The sequence below is a fragment of the Melospiza melodia genome, chromosome W, assembly GCF_035770615.1.
Source record: "Melospiza melodia melodia isolate bMelMel2 chromosome W, bMelMel2.pri, whole genome shotgun sequence".
Classification (NCBI taxonomy): Eukaryota; Metazoa; Chordata; class Aves; order Passeriformes; family Passerellidae; genus Melospiza; species Melospiza melodia.
This window is the reverse complement of record NC_086225.1, coordinates 50,405,723-50,425,932: the sequence shown is the minus strand read 5'-3', so window position 1 is coordinate 50,425,932 and position 20,210 is coordinate 50,405,723.

Below are 20,210 nucleotides of genomic sequence, written 5' to 3'. Positions count from 1 at the left end.
TGTTTTCTGTGCTGGCACAGTTTTTCCTAGCCAGACAGAGTGGGAAAGCGTTTTGCCGAGATGTAGACAACAAAAGACGCGAAAGACGAAGGTAGGATGCTCTCCGGAGCTAAGAGCCGCTGCCGGGCGTCTTTCGGCAGAAGCCGCGCTAAGGAGAGCACTGTGAGCGGCACAATCGTCTTTGCGCGAAGAAGCCGCTTCTTGGGCTCCGGGAGCCGGCGAGAGCGGCAGCTTCGGGAAGGTGAAGAAGCAAGCTGTACAACACTGGGATTGTGTGCGCACCTTGCCAACTGATTGAAAATGGTTCCTTTGCACTCTCCTGACTTTTCCAATCACATGAACATTCGATTGGAAGCTGTTTTGGACAACTTTTCTTTTCTTCCTGCCAAACACTTGGCAGACATCTCTGCAACGTCTAGAACACGATGGGAGATGTTTTCTGTGCTGGCACAGTTTTTCCTAGCCAGACAGAGTGGGAAAGCGTTTTGCCGAGATGTAGACAACAAAAGACGCGAAAGACGAAGGTAGGATGCTCTCCGGAGCTAAGAGCCGCTGCCGGGCGTCTTTCGGCATAAGCCGCGCTACGGAGAGCACTGTGAGCGGCACAATCGTCTTTGCGCGAAGAAGCCGCTTCTTGGGCTCCGGGAGCCGGCGAGAGCGGCAGCTTCGGGAAGGTGAAGAAGCAAGCTGTACAACACTGGGATTGTGTGCGCACCTTGCCAACTGATAGAAAACGGTACCTTTGCACTCTCCTGGCTTTTCCAATCACATGAACATTCGATTGGAAGCTGTTTTGGACAACTTTTCTTTTCTTCCTGCCAAACACTTGGCAGACATCTCTGCAACTTCTAGAACACGATGGGAGATGTTTTCTGTGCTGGCACAGTTTTTCCTAGCCAGATAGAGTGGGAAAGCGTTTTGCCGAGATGTAGACAACAAAAGACGCGAAAGACAAAGGTAGGATGCTCTTCGGAGCTAAGAGCCGCTCCCGGGCGTCTTTCGGCAGAAGCCGCGCTAAGGAGAGCACTGTGAGCGGCACAATCGTCTTTGCGCGAAGAAGCCGCTTCTTGGGCTCCGGGAGCCGGCGAGAGCGGCAGCTTTGGGAAGGTGAAGAAGCAAGCTGTACAACACTGGGATTGTGTGCGCACCTTGCCAACTGATAGAAAACAGTACCTTTGCACTCTCCTGGCTTTTCCAATCACATGAACATTCGATTGGAAGCTGTTTTGGACAACTTTTCTTTTCTTCCTGCCAAACACTTGGCAGACATCTGTGCAACTTCTAGAACACGATGGGAGATGTTTTCTGTGCTGGCACAGTTTTTCCTAGCCAGACAGAGTGGAAAAGCTTTTTGCCGTGATGTAGATGAGAAGAGGAGCTAAAGACGAAGGTAGGATGCTCTTCGGAGCTAAGAGCCGCTGCCGGGCGTCTTTCGGCAGAAGCCACGCTAAGGAGAGCACTGTGAGCGGCACAATCGTCTTTGCGCGAAGAAGCCGCTTCTTGGGCTCCGGGAGCCGGCGAGAGCGGCAGCTTCGGGAAGGTGAAGAAGCAAGCTGTACAACACTGGGATTGTGTGCGCACCTTGCCAACTGATACAAAACAGTACCTTTGCACTCTCCTGGCTTTTCCAATCACATGAACATTCGATTGGAAGCTGTTTTGGACAACTTTTCTTTTCTTCCTGCCAAACACTTGGCAGACATCTCTGCAACTTCTAGAACACGATGGGAGATGTTTTCTGTGCTGGCACAGTTTTTCCTAGCCAGACAGAGTGGAAAAGCTTTTTGCCGAGATGTAGATGAGAAGAGGAGCTAAAGACGAAGGTAGGATGCTCTCCGGAGCTAAGAGCCGCTGCCGGGCGTCTTTCGGCAGAAGCCGCGCTAAGGAGAGCACTGTGAGCGGCACAATCGTCTTTGCGCGAAGAAGCCGCTTCTTGGGCTCCGGGAGCCGGCGAGAGCGGCAGCTTCGGGAAGGTGAAGAAGCAAGCTGTACAACACTGGGATTGTGTGCGCACCTTGCCAACTGATAGAAAACAGTACCTTTGCACTCTCCTGGCTTTTCCAATCACATGAACATTCGATTGGAAGCTGTTTTGGACAACTTTTCTTTTCTTCCTGCCAAACACTTGGCAGACATCTCTGCAACGTCTAGAACACGATGGGAGATGTTTTCTGTGCTGGCACAGTTTTTCCTAGCCAGACAGAGTGGGAAAGCGTTTTGCCGAGATGTAGACAACAAAAGACGCGAAAGACGAAGGTAGGATGCTCTCCGGAGCTAAGAGCCGCTGCCGGGCGTCTTTCGGCAGAAGCCGCGCTAAGGAGAGCACTGTGAGCGGCACAATCGTCTTTGCGCGAAGAAGCCGCTTCTTGGGCTCCGGGAGCCGGCGAGAGCGGCAGCTTCGGGAAGGTGAAGAAGCAAGCTGTACAACACTGGGATTGTGCGCGCACCTTGCCAACTGATAGAAAACAGTACCTTTGCACTCTCCTGGCTTTTCCAATCACATGAACATTCGATTGGAAGCTGTTTTGGACAACTTTTCTTTTCTTCCTGCCAAACACTTGGCAGACATCTGTGCAACTTCTAGAACACGATGGGAGATGTTTTCTGTGCTGGCACAGTTTTTCCTAGCCAGACAGAGTGGAAAAGCTTTTTGCCGTGATGTAGATGAGAAGAGGAGCTAAAGACGAAGGTAGGATGCTCTTCGGAGCTAAGAGCCGCTGCCGGGCGTCTTTCGGCAGAAGCCGCGCTAAGGAGAGCACTGTGAGCGGCACAATCGTCTTTGCGCGAAGAAGCCGCTTCTTGGGCTCCGGGAGCCGGCGAGAGCGGCAGCTTCGGGAAGGTGAAGAAGCAAGCTGTACAACACTGGGATTGTGTGCGCACCTTGCCAACTGATAGAAAACGGTACCTTTGCACTCTCCTGGCTTTTCCAATCACATGAACATTCGATTGGAAGCTGTTTTGGACAACTTTTCTTTTCTTCCTGCCAAACACTAGGCAGACATCTCTGCAACTTCTAGAACACGATGGGAGATGTTTTCTGTGCTGGCACAGTTTTTCCTAGACAGACAGAGTGGGAAAGCGTTTTGCCGAGATGTAGACAACAAAAGACGCGAAAGACGAAGGTAGGATGCTCTCCGGAGCTAAGAGCCGCTGCCGGGCGTCTTTCGGCAGAAGCCGCGCTAAGGAGAGCACTGTGAGCGGCAAAATCGTCTTTGCGCGAAGAAGCCGCTTCTTGGGCTCCGGGAGCCGGCGAGAGCGGCAGCTTCGGGAAGGTGAAGAAGCAAGCTGTACAACACTGGGATTGTGTGCGCACCTTGCCAACTGATAGAAAACAGTACCTTTGCACTCTCCTGGCTTTTCCAATCACATGAACATTCGATTGGAAGCTGTTTTGGACAACTTTTCTTTTCTTCCTGCCAAACACTTGGCAGACATCTCTGCAACTTCTAGAACATGATGGGAGATGTTTTCTGTGCTGGCACAGTTTTTCCTAGCCAGATAGAGTGGGAAAGCGTTTTGCCGAGATGTAGACAACAAAAGACGCGAAAGACAAAGGTAGGATGCTCTTCGGAGCTAAGAGCCGCTGCCGGGCGTCTTTCGGCAGAAGCCGCGCTAAGGAGAGCACTGTGAGCGGCACAATCGTCTTTGCGCGAAGAAGCCGCTTCTTGGGCTCCGGGAGCCGGCGAGAGCGGCAGCTTCGGGAAGGTGAAGAAGCAAGCTGTACAACACTGGGATTGTGTGCGCACCTTGCCAACTGATAGAAAACAGTACCTTTGCACTCTCCTGGCTTTTCCAATCACATGAACATTCGATTGGAAGCTGTTTTGGACAACTTTTCTTTTCTTCCTGCCAAACACTTGGCAGACATCTCTGCAACTTCTAGAACACGATGGGAGATGTTTTCTGTGCTGGCACAGTTTTTCCTAGCCAGACAGAGTGGAAAAGCTTTTTGCCGAGATGTAGATGAGAAGAGGAGCTAAAGACGAAGGTAGGATGCTCTTCGGAGCTAAGAGCCGCTTCCGGGCGTCTTTCGGCAGAAGCCGCGCTAAGGAGAGCACTGTGAGCGGCACAATCGTCTTTGCGCGAAGAAGCCGCTTCTTGGGCTCCGGGAGCCGGCGAGAGCGGCAGCTTCGGGAAGGTGAAGAAGCAAGCTGTACAACACTGGGATTGTGTGTGCACCTCGCCAACTGATACAAAACAGTACCTTTGCACTCTCCTGGCTTTTCCAATCACATGAACATTCGATTGGAAGCTGTTTTGGACAACTTTTCTTTTCTTCCTGCCAAACACTTGGCAGACATCTGTGCAACTTCTAGAACACGATGGGAGATGTTTTCTGTGCTGGCACAGTTTTTCCTAGCCAGACAGAGTGGAAAAGCTTTTTGCCGTGATGTAGATGAGAAGAGGAGCTAAAGACGAAGGTAGGATGCTCTCCGGAGCTAAGAGCCGCTGCCGGGCGTCTTTCGGCAGAAGCCGCGCTAAGGAGAGCACTGTGAGCGGCACAATCGTCTTTGCGCGAAGAAGCCGCTTCTTGGGCTCCGGGAGCCGGCGAGAGCGGCAGCTTCGGGAAGGTGAAGAAGCAAGCTGTACAACACTGGGATTGTGTGCGCACCTTGCCAACTGATAGAAAACGGTACCTTTGCACTCTCCTGACTTTTCCAATCACATGAACATTCGATTGGAAGCTGTTTTGGACAACTTTTCTTTTCTTCCTGCCAAACACTTGGCAGACATCTGTGCAACTTCTAGAACACGATGGGAGATGTTTTCTGTGCTGGCACAGTTTTTCCTAGCCAGATAGAGTGGGAAAGCGTTTTGCCGAGATGTAGACAACAAAAGACGCGAAAGACAAAGGTAGGATGCTCTTCGGAGCTAAGAGCCGCTGCCGGGCGTCTTTCGGCAGAAGCCGCGCTAAGGAGAGCACTGTGAGCGGCACAATCGTCTTTGCGCGAAGAAGCCGCTTCTTGGGCTCCGGGAGCCGGCGAGAGCGGCAGCTTCGGGAAGGTGAAGAAGCAAGCTGTACAACACTGGGATTGTGTGCGCACCTTGCCAACTGATAGAAAACAGTACCTTTGCACTCTCCTGGCTTTTCCAATCACATGAACATTCGATTGGAAGCTGTTTTGGACAACTTTTCTTTTCTTCCTGCCAAACACTTGGCAGACATCTCTGCAACGTCTAGAACACGATGGGAGATGTTTTCTGTGCTGGCACAGTTTTTCCTAGCCAGACAGAGTGGGAAAGCGTTTTGCCGAGATGTAGACAACAAAAGACGCGAAAGACGAAGGTAGGATGCTCTCCGGAGCTAAGAGCCGCTGCCGGGCGTCTTTCGGCAGAAGCCGCGCTAAGGAGAGCACTGTGAGCGGCACAATCGTCTTTGCGCGAAGAAGCCGCTTCTTGGGCTCCGGGAGCCGGCGAGAGCGGCAGCTTCGGGAAGGTGAAGAAGCAAGCTGTACAACACTGGGATTGTGTGCGCACCTTGCCAACTGATTGAAAATGGTTCCTTTGCACTCTCCTGACTTTTCCAATCACATGAACATTCGATTGGAAGCTGTTTTGGACAACTTTTCTTTTCTTCCTGCCAAACACTTGGCAGACATCTCTGCAACGTCTAGAACACGATGGGAGATGTTTTCTGTGCTGGCACAGTTTTTCCTAGCCAGACAGAGTGGGAAAGCGTTTTGCCGAGATGTAGACAACAAAAGACGCGAAAGACGAAGGTAGGATGCTCTCCGGAGCTAAGAGCCGCTGCCGGGCGTCTTTCGGCATAAGCCGCGCTACGGAGAGCACTGTGAGCGGCACAATCGTCTTTGCGCGAAGAAGCCGCTTCTTGGGCTCCGGGAGCCGGCGAGAGCGGCAGCTTCGGGAAGGTGAAGAAGCAAGCTGTACAACACTGGGATTGTGTGCGCACCTTGCCAACTGATAGAAAACGGTACCTTTGCACTCTCCTGGCTTTTCCAATCACATGAACATTCGATTGGAAGCTGTTTTGGACAACTTTTCTTTTCTTCCTTCCAAACACTTGGCAGACATCTCTGCAACTTCTAGAACACGATGGGAGATGTTTTCTGTGCTGGCACAGTTTTTCCTAGCCAGATAGAGTGGGAAAGCGTTTTGCCGAGATGTAGACAACAAAAGACGCGAAAGACAAAGGTAGGATGCTCTTCGGAGCTAAGAGCCGCTCCCGGGCGTCTTTCGGCAGAAGCCGCGCTAAGGAGAGCACTGTGAGCGGCACAATCGTCTTTGCGCGAAGAAGCCGCTTCTTGGGCTCCGGGAGCCGGCGAGAGCGGCAGCTTTGGGAAGGTGAAGAAGCAAGCTGTACAACACTGGGATTGTGTGCGCACCTTGCCAACTGATAGAAAACAGTACCTTTGCACTCTCCTGGCTTTTCCAATCACATGAACATTCGATTGGAAGCTGTTTTGGACAACTTTTCTTTTCTTCCTGCCAAACACTTGGCAGACATCTCTGCAACTTCTAGAACATGATGGGAGATGTTTTCTGTGCTGGCACAGTTTTTCCTAGCCAGATAGAGTGGGAAAGCGTTTTGCCGAGATGTAGACAACAAAAGACGCGAAAGACAAAGGTAGGATGCTCTTCGGAGCTAAGAGCCGCTGCCGGGCGTCTTTCGGCAGAAGCCGCGCTAAGGAGAGCACTGTGAGCGGCACAATCGTCTTTGCGCGAAGAAGCCGCTTCTTGGGCTCCGGGAGCCGGCGAGAGCGGCAGCTTCGGGAAGGTGAAGAAGCAAGCTGTACAACACTGGGATTGTGTGCGCACCTTGCCAACTGATAGAAAACAGTACCTTTGCACTCTCCTGGCTTTTCCAATCACATGAACATTCGATTGGAAGCTGTTTTGGACAACTTTTCTTTTCTTCCTGCCAAACACTTGGCAGACATCTCTGCAACGTCTAGAACACGATGGGAGATGTTTTCTGTGCTGGCACAGTTTTTCCTAGCCAGACAGAGTGGGAAAGCGTTTTGCCGAGATGTAGACAACAAAAGACGCGAAAGACGAAGGTAGGATGCTCTCCGGAGCTAAGAGCCGCTGCCGGGCGTCTTTCGGCAGAAGCCGCGCTAAGGAGAGCACTGTGAGCGGCACAATCGTCTTTGCGCGAAGAAGCCGCTTCTTGGGCTCCGGGAGCCGGCGAGAGCGGCAGCTTCGGGAAGGTGAAGAAGCAAGCTGTACAACACTGGGATTGTGTGCGCACCTTGCCAACTGATTGAAAATGGTTCCTTTGCACTCTCCTGACTTTTCCAATCACATGAACATTCGATTGGAAGCTGTTTTGGACAACTTTTCTTTTCTTCCTGCCAAACACTTGGCAGACATCTCTGCAACGTCTAGAACACGATGGGAGATGTTTTCTGTGCTGGCACAGTTTTTCCTAGCCAGACAGAGTGGGAAAGCGTTTTGCCGAGATGTAGACAACAAAAGACGCGAAAGACGAAGGTAGGATGCTCTCCGGAGCTAAGAGCCGCTGCCGGGCGTCTTTCGGCATAAGCCGCGCTACGGAGAGCACTGTGAGCGGCACAATCGTCTTTGCGCGAAGAAGCCGCTTCTTGGGCTCCGGGAGCCGGCGAGAGCGGCAGCTTCGGGAAGGTGAAGAAGCAAGCTGTACAACACTGGGATTGTGTGCGCACCTTGCCAACTGATAGAAAACGGTACCTTTGCACTCTCCTGGCTTTTCCAATCACATGAACATTCGATTGGAAGCTGTTTTGGACAACTTTTCTTTTCTTCCTGCCAAACACTTGGCAGACATCTCTGCAACTTCTAGAACACGATGGGAGATGTTTTCTGTGCTGGCACAGTTTTTCCTAGCCAGATAGAGTGGGAAAGCGTTTTGCCGAGATGTAGACAACAAAAGACGCGAAAGACAAAGGTAGGATGCTCTTCGGAGCTAAGAGCCGCTCCCGGGCGTCTTTCGGCAGAAGCCGCGCTAAGGAGAGCACTGTGAGCGGCACAATCGTCTTTGCGCGAAGAAGCCGCTTCTTGGGCTCCGGGAGCCGGCGAGAGCGGCAGCTTCGGGAAGGTGAAGAAGCAAGCTGTACAACACTGGGATTGTGTGCGCACCTTGCCAACTGATAGAAAACAGTACCTTTGCACTCTCCTGGCTTTTCCAATCACATGAACATTCGATTGGAAGCTGTTTTGGACAACTTTTCTTTTCTTCCTGCCAAACACTTGGCAGACATCTCTGCAACTTCTAGAACACGATGGGAGATGTTTTCTGTGCTGGCACAGTTTTTCCTAGCCAGACAGAGTGGAAAAGCTTTTTGCCGTGATGTAGATGAGAAGAGGAGCTAAAGACGAAGGTAGGATGCTCTCCGGAGCTAAGAGCCGCTGCCGGGCGTCTTTCGGCAGAAGCCGCGCTAAGGAGAGCACTGTGAGCGGCACAATCGTCTTTGCGCGAAGAAGCCGCTTCTTGGGCTCCGGGAGCCGGCGAGAGCGGCAGCTTCGGGAAGGTGAAGAAGCAAGCTGTACAACACTGGGATTGTGTGCGCACCTTGCCAACTGATAGAAAACGGTACCTTTGCACTCTCCTGGCTTTTCCAATCACATGAACATTCGATTGGAAGCTGTTTTGGACAACTTTTCTTTTCTTCCTGCCAAACACTTGGCAGACATCTGTGCAACTTCTAGAACACGATGGGAGATGTTTTCTGTGCTGGCACAGTTTTTCCTAGCCAGACAGAGTGGAAAAGCTTTTTGCCGTGATGTAGATGAGAAGAGGAGCTAAAGACGAAGGTAGGATGCTCTCCGGAGCTAAGAGCCGCTGCCGGGCGTCTTTCGGCAGAAGCCGCGCTAAGGAGAGCACTGTGAGTGGCACCATCGTCTTTGCGCGAAGAAGCCGCTTCTTGGGCTCCGGGAGCCGGCGAGAGCGGCAGCTTTGGGAAGGTGAAGAAGCAAGCTGTACAACACTGGGATTGTGTGCGCACCTTGCCAACTGATAGAAAACAGTACCTTTGCACTCTCCTGGCTTTTCCAATCACATGAACATTCGATTGGAAGCTGTTTTGGACAACTTTTCTTTTCTTCCTGCCAAACACTTGGCAGACATCTCTGCAACTTCTAGAACATGATGGGAGATGTTTTCTGTGCTGGCACAGTTTTTCCTAGCCAGATAGAGTGGGAAAGCGTTTTGCCGAGATGTAGACAACAAAAGACGCGAAAGACAAAGGTAGGATGCTCTTCGGAGCTAAGAGCCGCTGCCGGGCGTCTTTCGGCAGAAGCCGCGCTAAGGAGAGCACTGTGAGCGGCACAATCGTCTTTGCGCGAAGAAGCCGCTTCTTGGGCTCCGGGAGCCGGCGAGAGCGGCAGCTTCGGGAAGGTGAAGAAGCAAGCTGTACAACACTGGGATTGTGTGCGCACCTTGCCAACTGATAGAAAACAGTACCTTTGCACTCTCCTGGCTTTTCCAATCACATGAACATTCGATTGGAAGCGGTTTTGGACAACTTTTCTTTTCTTCCTGCCAAACACTTGGCAGACATCTCTGCAACGTCTAGAACACGATGGGAGATGTTTTCTGTGCTGGCACAGTTTTTCCTAGCCAGACAGAGTGGGAAAGCGTTTTGCCGAGATGTAGACAACAAAAGACGCGAAAGACGAAGGTAGGATGCTCTCCGGAGCTAAGAGCCGCTGCCGGGCGTCTTTCGGCAGAAGCCGCGCTAAGGAGAGCACTGTGAGCGGCACAATCGTCTTTGCGCGAAGAAGCCGCTTCTTGGGCTCCGGGAGCCGGCGAGAGCGGCAGCTTCGGGAAGGTGAAGAAGCAAGCTGTACAACACTGGGATTGTGTGCGCACCTTGCCAACTGATTGAAAATGGTTCCTTTGCACTCTCCTGAATTTTCCAATCACATGAACATTCGATTGGAAGCTGTTTTGGACAACTTTTCTTTTCTTCCTGCCAAACACTTGGCAGACATCTCTGCAACGTCTAGAACACGATGGGAGATGTTTTCTGTGCTGGCACAGTTTTTCCTAGCCAGACAGAGTGGGAAAGCGTTTTGCCGAGATGTAGACAACAAAAGACGCGAAAGACGAAGGTAGGATGCTCTCCGGAGCTAAGAGCCGCTGCCGGGCGTCTTTCGGCATAAGCCGCGCTACGGAGAGCACTGTGAGCGGCACAATCGTCTTTGCGCGAAGAAGCCGCTTCTTGGGCTCCGGGAGCCGGCGAGAGCGGCAGCTTCGGGAAGGTGAAGAAGCAAGCTGTACAACACTGGGATTGTGTGCGCACCTTGCCAACTGATAGAAAACGGTACCTTTGCACTCTCCTGGCTTTTCCAATCACATGAACATTCGATTGGAAGCTGTTTTGGACAACTTTTCTTTTCTTCCTGCCAAACACTTGGCAGACATCTCTGCAACTTCTAGAACACGATGGGAGATGTTTTCTGTGCTGGCACAGTTTTTCCTAGCCAGATAGAGTGGGAAAGCGTTTTGCCGAGATGTAGACAACAAAAGACGCGAAAGACAAAGGTAGGATGCTCTTCGGAGCTAAGAGCCGCTCCCGGGCGTCTTTCGGCAGAAGCCGCGCTAAGGAGAGCACTGTGAGCGGCACAATCGTCTTTGCGCGAAGAAGCCGCTTCTTGGGCTCCGGGAGCCGGCGAGAGCGGCAGCTTCGGGAAGGTGAAGAAGCAAGCTGTACAACACTGGGATTGTGTGCGCACCTTGCCAACTGATAGAAAACAGTACCTTTGCACTCTCCTGGCTTTTCCAATCACATGAACATTCGATTGGAAGCTGTTTTGGACAACTTTTCTTTTCTTCCTGCCAAACACTTGGCAGACATCTCTGCAACTTCTAGAACACGATGGGAGATGTTTTCTGTGCTGGCACAGTTTTTCCTAGCCAGACAGAGTGGAAAAGCTTTTTGCCGTGATGTAGATGAGAAGAGGAGCTAAAGACGAAGGTAGGATGCTCTCCGGAGCTAAGAGCCGCTGCCGGGCGTCTTTCGGCAGAAGCCGCGCTAAGGAGAGCACTGTGAGCGGCACAATCGTCTTTGCGCGAAGAAGCCGCTTCTTGGGCTCCGGGAGCCGGCGAGAGCGGCAGCTTCGGGAAGGTGAAGAAGCAAGCTGTACAACACTGGGATTGTGTGCGCACCTTGCCAACTGATAGAAAACGGTACCTTTGCACTCTCCTGGCTTTTCCAATCACATGAACATTCGATTGGAAGCTGTTTTGGACAACTTTTCTTCCTGCCAAACACTAGGCAGACATCTCTGCAACGTCTAGAACACGATGGGAGATGTTTTCTGTGCTGGCACAGTTTTTCCTAGCCAGACAGAGTGGGAAAGCGTTTTGCCGAGATGTAGACAACAAAAGACGCGAAAGACGAAGGTAGGATGCTCTCCGGAGCTAAGAGCCGCTGCCGGGCGTCTTTCGGCAGAAGCCGCGCTAAGGAGAGCACTGTGAGCGGCACAATCGTCTTTGCGCGAAGAAGCCGCTTCTTGGGCTCCGGGAGCCGGCGAGAGCGGCAGCTTCGGGAAGGTGAAGAAGCAAGCTGTACAACACTGGGATTGTGTGCGCACCTTGCCAACTGATAGAAAACAGTACCTTTGCACTCTCCTGGCTTTTCCAATCACATGAACATTCGATTGGAAGCTGTTTTGGACAACTTTTCTTTTCTTCCTGCCAAACACTTGGCAGACATCTCTGCAACTTCTAGAACACGATGGGAGATGTTTTCTGTGCTGGCACAGTTTTTCCTAGCCAGACAGAGTGCAAAAAGCTTTTTGCCGTGATGTAGATGAGAAGAGGAGCTAAAGACGAAGGTAGGATGCTCTCCGGAGCTAAGAGCCGCTGCCGGGCATCTTTCGGCAGAAGCCGCGCTAAGGAGAGCACTGTGAGCGGCACAATCGTCTTTGCGCGAAGAAGCCGCTTCTTGGGCTCCGGGAGCCGGCGAGAGCGGCAGCTTTGGGAAGGTGAAGAAGCAAGCTGTACAACACTGGGATTGTGTGCGCACCTTGCCAACTGATAGAAAACAGTACCTTTGCACTCTCCTGGCTTTTCCAATCACATGAACATTCGATTGGAAGCTGTTTTGGACAACTTTTCTTTTCTTCCTGCCAAACACTGTGCAGACATCTCTGCAACTTCTAGAACATGATGGGAGATGTTTTCTGTGCTGGCACAGTTTTTCCTAGCCAGACAGAGTGGGAAAGCGTTTTGCCGAGATGTAGACAACAAAAGACGCGAAAGACAAAGGTAGGATGCTCTTCGGAGCTAAGAGCCGCTGCCGGGCGTCTTTCGGCAGAAGCCGCGCTAAGGAGAGCACTGTGAGCGGCACAATCGTCTTTGCGCGAAGAAGCCGCTTCTTGGGCTCCGGGAGCCGGCGAGAGCGGCAGCTTCGGGAAGGTGAAGAAGCAAGCTGTACAACACTGGGATTGTGTGCGCACCTTGCCAACTGATAGAAAACAGTACCTTTGCACTCTCCTGGCTTTTCCAATCACATGAACATTCGATTGGAAGCTGTTTTGGACAACTTTTCTTTTCTTCCTGCCAAACACTTGGCAGACATCTCTGCAACGTCTAGAACACGATGGGAGATGTTTTCTGTGCTGGCACAGTTTTTCCTAGCCAGACAGAGTGGGAAAGCGTTTTGCCGAGATGTAGACAACAAAAGACGCGAAAGACGAAGGTAGGATGCTCTCCGGAACTAAGAGCCGCTGCCGGGCGTCTTTCGGCAGAAGCCGCGCTAAGGAGAGCACTGTGAGCGGCACAATCGTCTTTGCACGAAGAAGCCGCTTCTTGGGCTCCGGGAGCCGGCGAGAGCGGCAGCTTCGGGAAGGTGAAGAAGCAAGCTGTACAACACTGGGATTGTGTGCGCACCTTGCCAACTGATTGAAAATGGTTCCTTTGCACTCTCCTGACTTTTCAAATCACATGAACATTCGATTGGAAGCTGTTTTGGACAACTTTTCTTTTCTTCCTGCCAAACACTTGGCAGACATCTCTGCAACGTCTAGAACACGATGGGAGATGTTTTCTGTGCTGGCACAGTTTTTCCTAGCCAGACAGAGTGGGAAAGCGTTTTGCCGAGATGTAGACAACAAAAGACGCGAAAGACGAAGGTAGGATGCTCTCCGGAGCTAAGAGCCGCTGCCGGGCGTCTTTCGGCATAAGCCGCGCTACGGAGAGCACTGTGAGCGGCACAATCGTCTTTGCGCGAAGAAGCCGCTTCTTGGGCTCCGGGAGCCGGCGAGAGCGGCAGCTTCGGGAAGGTGAAGAAGCAAGCTGTACAACACTGGGATTGTGTGCGCACCTTGCCAACTGATAGAAAACGGTACCTTTGCACTCTCCTGGCTTTTCCAATCACATGAACATTCGATTGGAAGCTGTTTTGGACAACTTTTCTTTTCTTCCTGCCAAACACTTGGCAGACATCTCTGCAACTTCTAGAACACGATGGGAGATGTTTTCTGTGCTGGCACAGTTTTTCCTAGCCAGACAGAGTGGAAAAGCTTTTTGCCGTGATGTAGATGAGAAGAGGAGCTAAAGACGAAGGTAGGATGCTCTCCGGAGCTAAGAGCCGCTGCCGGGCGTCTTTCGGCAGAAGCCGCGCTAAGGAGAGCACTGTGAGCGGCACAATCGTCTTTGCGCGAAGAAGCCGCTTCTTGGGCTCCGGGAGCCGGCGAGAGCGGCAGCTTCGGGAAGGTGAAGAAGCAAGCTGTACAACACTGGGATTGTGTGCGCACCTTGCCAACTGATAGAAAACAGTACCTTTGCACTCTCCTGGCTTTTCCAATCACATGAACATTCGATTGGAAGCTGTTTTGGACAACTTTTCTTCCTGCCAAACACTAGGCAGACATCTCTGCAACGTCTAGAACACGATGGGATATGTTTTCTGTGCTGGCACAGTTTTTCCTAGCCAGACAGAGTGGGAAAGCGTTTTGCCGAGATGTAGACAACAAAAGACGCGAAAGACGAAGGTAGGATGCTCTCCGGAGCTAAGAGCCGCTGCCGGGCGTCTTTCGGCAGAAGCCGCGCTAAGGAGAGCACTGTGAGCGGCACAATCGTCTTTGCGCGAAGAAGCCGCTTCTTGGGCTCCGGGAGCCGGCGAGAGCGGCAGCTTCGGGAAGGTGAAGAAGCAAGCTGTACAACACTGGGATTGTGTGCGCACCTTGCCAACTGATTGAAAACGGTACCTTTGCACTCTCCTGGCTTTTCCAATCACATGAACATTCGATTGGAAGCTGTTTTGGACAACTTTTCTTTTCTTCCTGCCAAACACTTGGCAGACATCTCTGCAACTTCTAGAACACGATGGGAGATGTTTTCTGTGCTGGCACAGTTTTTCCTAGACAGACAGAGTGGAAAAGCTTTTTGCCGAGATGTAGATGAGAAGAGGAGCTAAAGACGAAGGTAGGATGCTCTTCGGAGCTAAGAGCCGCTTCCGGGCGTCTTTCGGCAGAAGCCGCGCTAAGGAGAGCACTGTGAGCGGCACAATCGTCTTTGCACGAAGAAGCCGCTTCTTGGGCTCCGGGAGCCGGCGAGAGCGGCAGCTTCGGGAAGGTGAAGAAGCAAGCTGTACAACACTGGGATTGTGTGCGCACCTCGCCAACTGATACAAAACAGTACCTTTGCACTCTCCTGACTTTTCCAATCACATGAACATTCGATTGGAAGCTGTTTTGGACAACTTTTCTTTTCTTCCTGCCAAACACTTGGCAGACATCTCTGCAACTTCTAGAACACGATGGGAGATGTTTTCTGTGCTGGCACAGTTTTTCCTAGCCAGACAGAGTGGAAAAGCTTTTTGCCGTGATGTAGATGAGAAGAGGAGCTAAAGACGAAGGTAGGATGCTCTCCGGAGCTAAGAGCCGCTGCCGGGCGTCTTTCGGCAGAAGCCGCGCTAAGGAGAGCACTGTGAGCGGCACAATCGTCTTTGCGCGAAGAAGCCGCTTCTTGGGCTCCGGGAGCCGGCGAGAGCGGCAGCTTCGGGAAGGTGAAGAAGCAAGCTGTACAACACTGGGATTGTGTGCGCACCTTGCCAACTGATAGAAAACAGTACCTTTGCACTCTCCTGGCTTTTCCAATCACATGAACATTCGATTGGAAGCTGTTTTGGACAACTTTTCTTTTCTTCCTGCCAAACACTTGGCAGACATCTCTGCAACTTCTAGAACATGATGGGAGATGTTTTCTGTGCTGGCACAGTTTTTCCTAGCCAGATAGAGTGGGAAAGCGTTTTGCCGAGATGTAGACAACAAAAGACGCGAAAGACGAAGGTAGGATGCTCTCCGGAGCTAAGAGCCGCTGCCGGGCGTCTTTCGGCAGAAGCCGCGCTAAGGAGAGCACTGTGAGCGGCACAATCGTCTTTGCGCGAAGAAGCCGCTTCTTGGGCTCCGGGAGCCGGCGAGAGCGGCAGCTTCGGGAAGGTGAAGAAGCAAGCTGTACAACACTGGGATTGTGTGCGCACCTTGCCAACTGATTGAAAATGGTTCCTTTGCACTCTCCTGACTTTTCCAATCACATGAACATTCGATTGGAAGCTGTTTTGGACAACTTTTCTTTTCTTCCTGCCAAACACTTGGCAGACATCTCTGCAACGTCTAGAACACGATGGGAGATGTTTTCTGTGCTGGCACAGTTTTTCCTAGCCAGACAGAGTGGGAAAGCGTTTTGCCGAGATGTAGACAACAAAAGACGCGAAAGACGAAGGTAGGATGCTCTCCGGAGCTAAGAGCCGCTGCCGGGCGTCTTTCGGCATAAGCCGCGCTACGGAGAGCACTGTGAGCGGCACAATCGTCTTTGCGCGAAGAAGCCGCTTCTTGGGCTCCGGGAGCCGGCGAGAGCGGCAGCTTCGGGAAGGTGAAGAAGCAAGCTGTACAACACTGGGATTGTGTGCGCACCTTGCCAACTGATAGAAAACGGTACCTTTGCACTCTCCTGGCTTTTCCAATCACATGAACATTCGATTGGAAGCTGTTTTGGACAACTTTTCTTTTCTTCCTGCCAAACACTTGGCAGACATCTCTGCAACTTCTAGAACACGATGGGAGATGTTTTCTGTGCTGGCACAGTTTTTCCTAGCCAGATAGAGTGGGAAAGCGTTTTGCCGAGATGTAGACAACAAAAGACGCGAAAGACAAAGGTAGGATGCTCTTCGGAGCTAAGAGCCGCTCCCGGGCGTCTTTCGGCAGAAGCCGCGCTAAGGAGAGCACTGTGAGCGGCACAATCGTCTTTGCGCGAAGAAGCCGCTTCTTGGGCTCCGGGAGCCGGCGAGAGCGGCAGCTTCGGGAAGGTGAAGAAGCAAGCTGTACAACACTGGGATTGTGTGCGCACCTTGCCAACTGATAGAAAACAGTACCTTTGCACTCTCCTGGCTTTTCCAATCACATGAACATTCGATTGGAAGCTGTTTTGGACAACTTTTCTTTTCTTCCTGCCAAACACTTGGCAGACATCTCTGCAACTTCTAGAACACAATGGGAGATGTTTTCTGTGCTGGCACAGTTTTTCCTAGCCAGACAGAGTGGAAAAGCTTTTTGCCGTGATGTAGATGAGAAGAGGAGCTAAAGACGAAGGTAGGATGCTCTCCGGAGCTAAGAGCCGCTGCCGGGCGTCTTTCGGCAGAAGCCGCTCTAAGGAGAGCACTGTGAGCGGCACAATCGTCTTTGCGCGAAGAAGCCGCTTCTTGGGCTCCGGGAGCCGGCGAGAGCGGCAGCTTCGGGAAGGTGAAGAAGCAAGCTGTACAACACTGGGATTGTGTGCGCACCTTGCCAACTGATAGAAAACAGTACCTTTGCACTCTCCTGGCTTTTCCAATCACATGAACATTCGATTGGAAGCTGTTTTGGACAACTTTTCTTCCTGCCAAACACTAGGCAGACATCTCTGCAACGTCTAGAACACGATGGGAGATGTTTTCTGTGCTGGCACAGTTTTTCCTAGCCAGACAGAGTGGGAAAGCGTTTTGCCGAGATGTAGACAACAAAAGACGCGAAAGACGAAGGTAGGATGCTCTCCGGAGCTAAGAGCCGCTGCCGGGCGTCTTTCGGCAGAAGCCGCGCTAAGGAGAGCACTGTGAGCGGCACAATCGTCTTTGCGCGAAGAAGCCGCTTCTTGGACTCCGGGAGCCGGCGAGAGCGGCAGCTTCGGGAAGGTGAAGAAGCAAGCTGTACAACACTGGGATTGTGTGCGCACCTTGCCAACTGATTGAAAACGGTACCTTTGCACTCTCCTGGCTTTTCCAATCACATGAACATTCGATTGGAAGCTGTTTTGGACAACTTTTCTTTTCTTCCTGCCAAACACTTGGCAGACATCTCTGCAACTTCTAGAACACGATGGGAGATGTTTTCTGTGCTGGCACAGTTTTTCCTAGCCAGATAGAGTGGGAAAGCGTTTTGCCGAGATGTAGACAACAAAAGACGCGAAAGACAAAGGTAGGATGCTCTTCGGAGCTAAGAGCCGCTCCCGGGCGTCTTTCGGCAGAAGCCGCGCTAAGGAGAGCACTGTGAGCGGCACAATCGTCTTTGCGCGAAGAAGCCGCTTCTTGGGCTCCGGGAGCCGGCGAGAGCGGCAGCTTCGGGAAGGTGAAGAAGCAAGCTGTACAACACTGGGATTGTGTGCGCACCTTGCCAACTGATAGAAAACAGTACCTTTGCACTCTCCTGGCTTTTCCAATCACATGAACATTCGATTGGAAGCTGTTTTGGACAACTTTTCTTTTCTTCCTGCCAAACACTTGGCAGACATCTCTGCAACTTCTAGAACACGATGGGAGATGTTTTCTGTGCTGGCACAGTTTTTCCTAGACAGACAGAGTGGAAAAGCTTTTTGCCGAGATGTAGATGAGAAGAGGAGCTAAAGACGAAGGTAGGATGCTCTTCGGAGCTAAGAGCCGCTTCCGGGCGTCTTTCGGCAGAAGCCGCGCTAAGGAGAGCACTGTGAGCGGCACAATCGTCTTTGCACGAAGAAGCCGCTTCTTGGGCTCCGGGAGCCGGCGAGAGCGGCAGCTTCGGGAAGGTGAAGAAGCAAGCTGTACAACACTGGGATTGTGTGCGCACCTCGCCAACTGATACAAAACAGTACCTTTGCACTCTCCTGGCTTTTCCAATCACATGAACATTCGATTGGAAGCTGTTTTGGACAACTTTTCTTTTCTTCCTGCCAAACACTTGGCAGACATCTGTGCAACTTCTAGAACACGATGGGAGATGTTTTCTGTGCTGGCACAGTTTTTCCTAGCCAGACAGAGTGGAAAAGCTTTTTGCCGTGATGTAGATGAGAAGAGGAGCTAAAGACGAAGGTAGGATGCTCTCCGGAGCTAAGAGCCGCTGCCGGGCGTCTTTCGGCAGAAGCCGCGCTAAGGAGAGCACTGTGAGCGGCACAATCGTCTTTGCGCGAAGAAGCCGCTTCTTGGGCTCCGGGAGCCGGCGAGAGCGGCAGCTTCGGGAAGGTGAAGAAGCAAGCTGTACAACACTGGGATTGTGTGCGCACCTTGCCAACTGATAGAAAACGGTACCTTTGCACTCTCCTGACTTTTCCAATCACATGAACATTCGATTGGAAGCTGTTTTGGACAACTTTTCTTTTCTTCCTGCCAAACACTTGGCAGACATCTGTGCAACTTCTAGAACACGATGGGAGATGTTTTCTGTGCTGGCACAGTTTTTCCTAGCCAGACAGAGTGGAAAAGCTTTTTGCCGTGATGTAGATGAGAAGAGGAGCTAAAGACGAAGGTAGGATGCTCTCCGGAGCTAAGAGCCGCTGCCGGGCGTCTTTCGGCATAAGCCGCGCTACGGAGAGCACTGTGAGCGGCACAATCGTCTTTGCGCGAAGAAGCCGCTTCTTGGGCTCCGGGAGCCGGCGAGAGCGGCAGCTTCGGGAAGGTGAAGAAGCAAGCTGTACAACACTGGGATTGTGTGCGCACCTTGCCAACTGATAGAAAACAGTACCTTTGCACTCTCCTGGCTTTTCCAATCACATGAACATTCGATTGGAAGCTGTTTTGGACAACTTTTCTTTTCTTCCTGCCAAACACTTGGCAGACATCTCTGCAACTTCTAGAACATGATGGGAGATGTTTTCTGTGCTGGCACAGTTTTTCCTAGCCAGATAGAGTGGGAAAGCGTTTTGCCGAGATGTAGACAACAAAAGACGCGAAAGACAAAGGTAGGATGCTCTTCGGAGCTAAGAGCCGCTGCCGGGCGTCTTTCGGCAGAAGCCGCGCTAAGGAGAGCACTGTGAGCGGCAAAATCGTCTTTGCGCGAAGAAGCCGCTTCTTGGGCTCCGGGAGCCGGCGAGAGCGGCAGCTTCGGGAAGGTGAAGAAGCAAGCTGTACAACACTGGGATTGTGTGCGCACCTTGCCAACTGATAGAAAACAGTACCTTTGCACTCTCCTGGCTTTTCCAATCACATGAACATTCGATTGGAAGCTGTTTTGGACAACTTTTCTTTTCTTCCTGCCAAACACTTGGCAGACATCTCTGCAACGTCTAGAACACGATGGGAGATGTTTTCTGTGCTGGCACAGTTTTTCCTAGCCAGACAGAGTGGGAAAGCGTTTTGCCGAGATGTAGACAACAAAAGATGCGAAAGACGAAGGTAGGATGCTCTCCGGAGCTAAGAGCCGCTGCCGGGCGTCTTTCGGCAGAAGCCGCGCTAAGGAGAGCACTGTGAGCGGCACAATCATCTTTGCGCGAAGAAGCCGCTTCTTGGGCTCCGGGAGCCGGCGAGAGCGGCAGCTTCGGGAAGGTGAAGAAGCAAGCTGTACAACACTGGGATTGTGTGCGCACCTTGCCAACTGATTGAAAATGGTTCCTTTGCACTCTCCTGGCTTTTCCAATCACATGAACATTCGATTGGAAGCTGTTTTGGACAACTTTTCTTTTCTTCCTGCCAAACACTTGGCAGACATCTCTGCAACTTCTAGAACACGATGGGAGATGTTTTCTGTGCTGGCACAGTTTTTCCTAGCCAGATAGAGTGGGAAAGCGTTTTGCCGAGATGTAGACAACAAAAGACGCGAAAGACAAAGGTAGGATGCTCTTCGGAGCTAAGAGCCGCTCCCGGGCGTCTTTCGGCAGAAGCCGCGCTAAGGAGAGCACTGTGAGCGGCACAATCGTCTTTGCGCGAAGAAGCCGCTTCTTGGGCTCCGGGAGCCGGCGAGAGCGGCAGCTTCGGGAAGGTGAAGAAGCAAGCTGTACAACACTGGGATTGTGTGCGCACCTTGCCAACTGATAGAAAACAGTA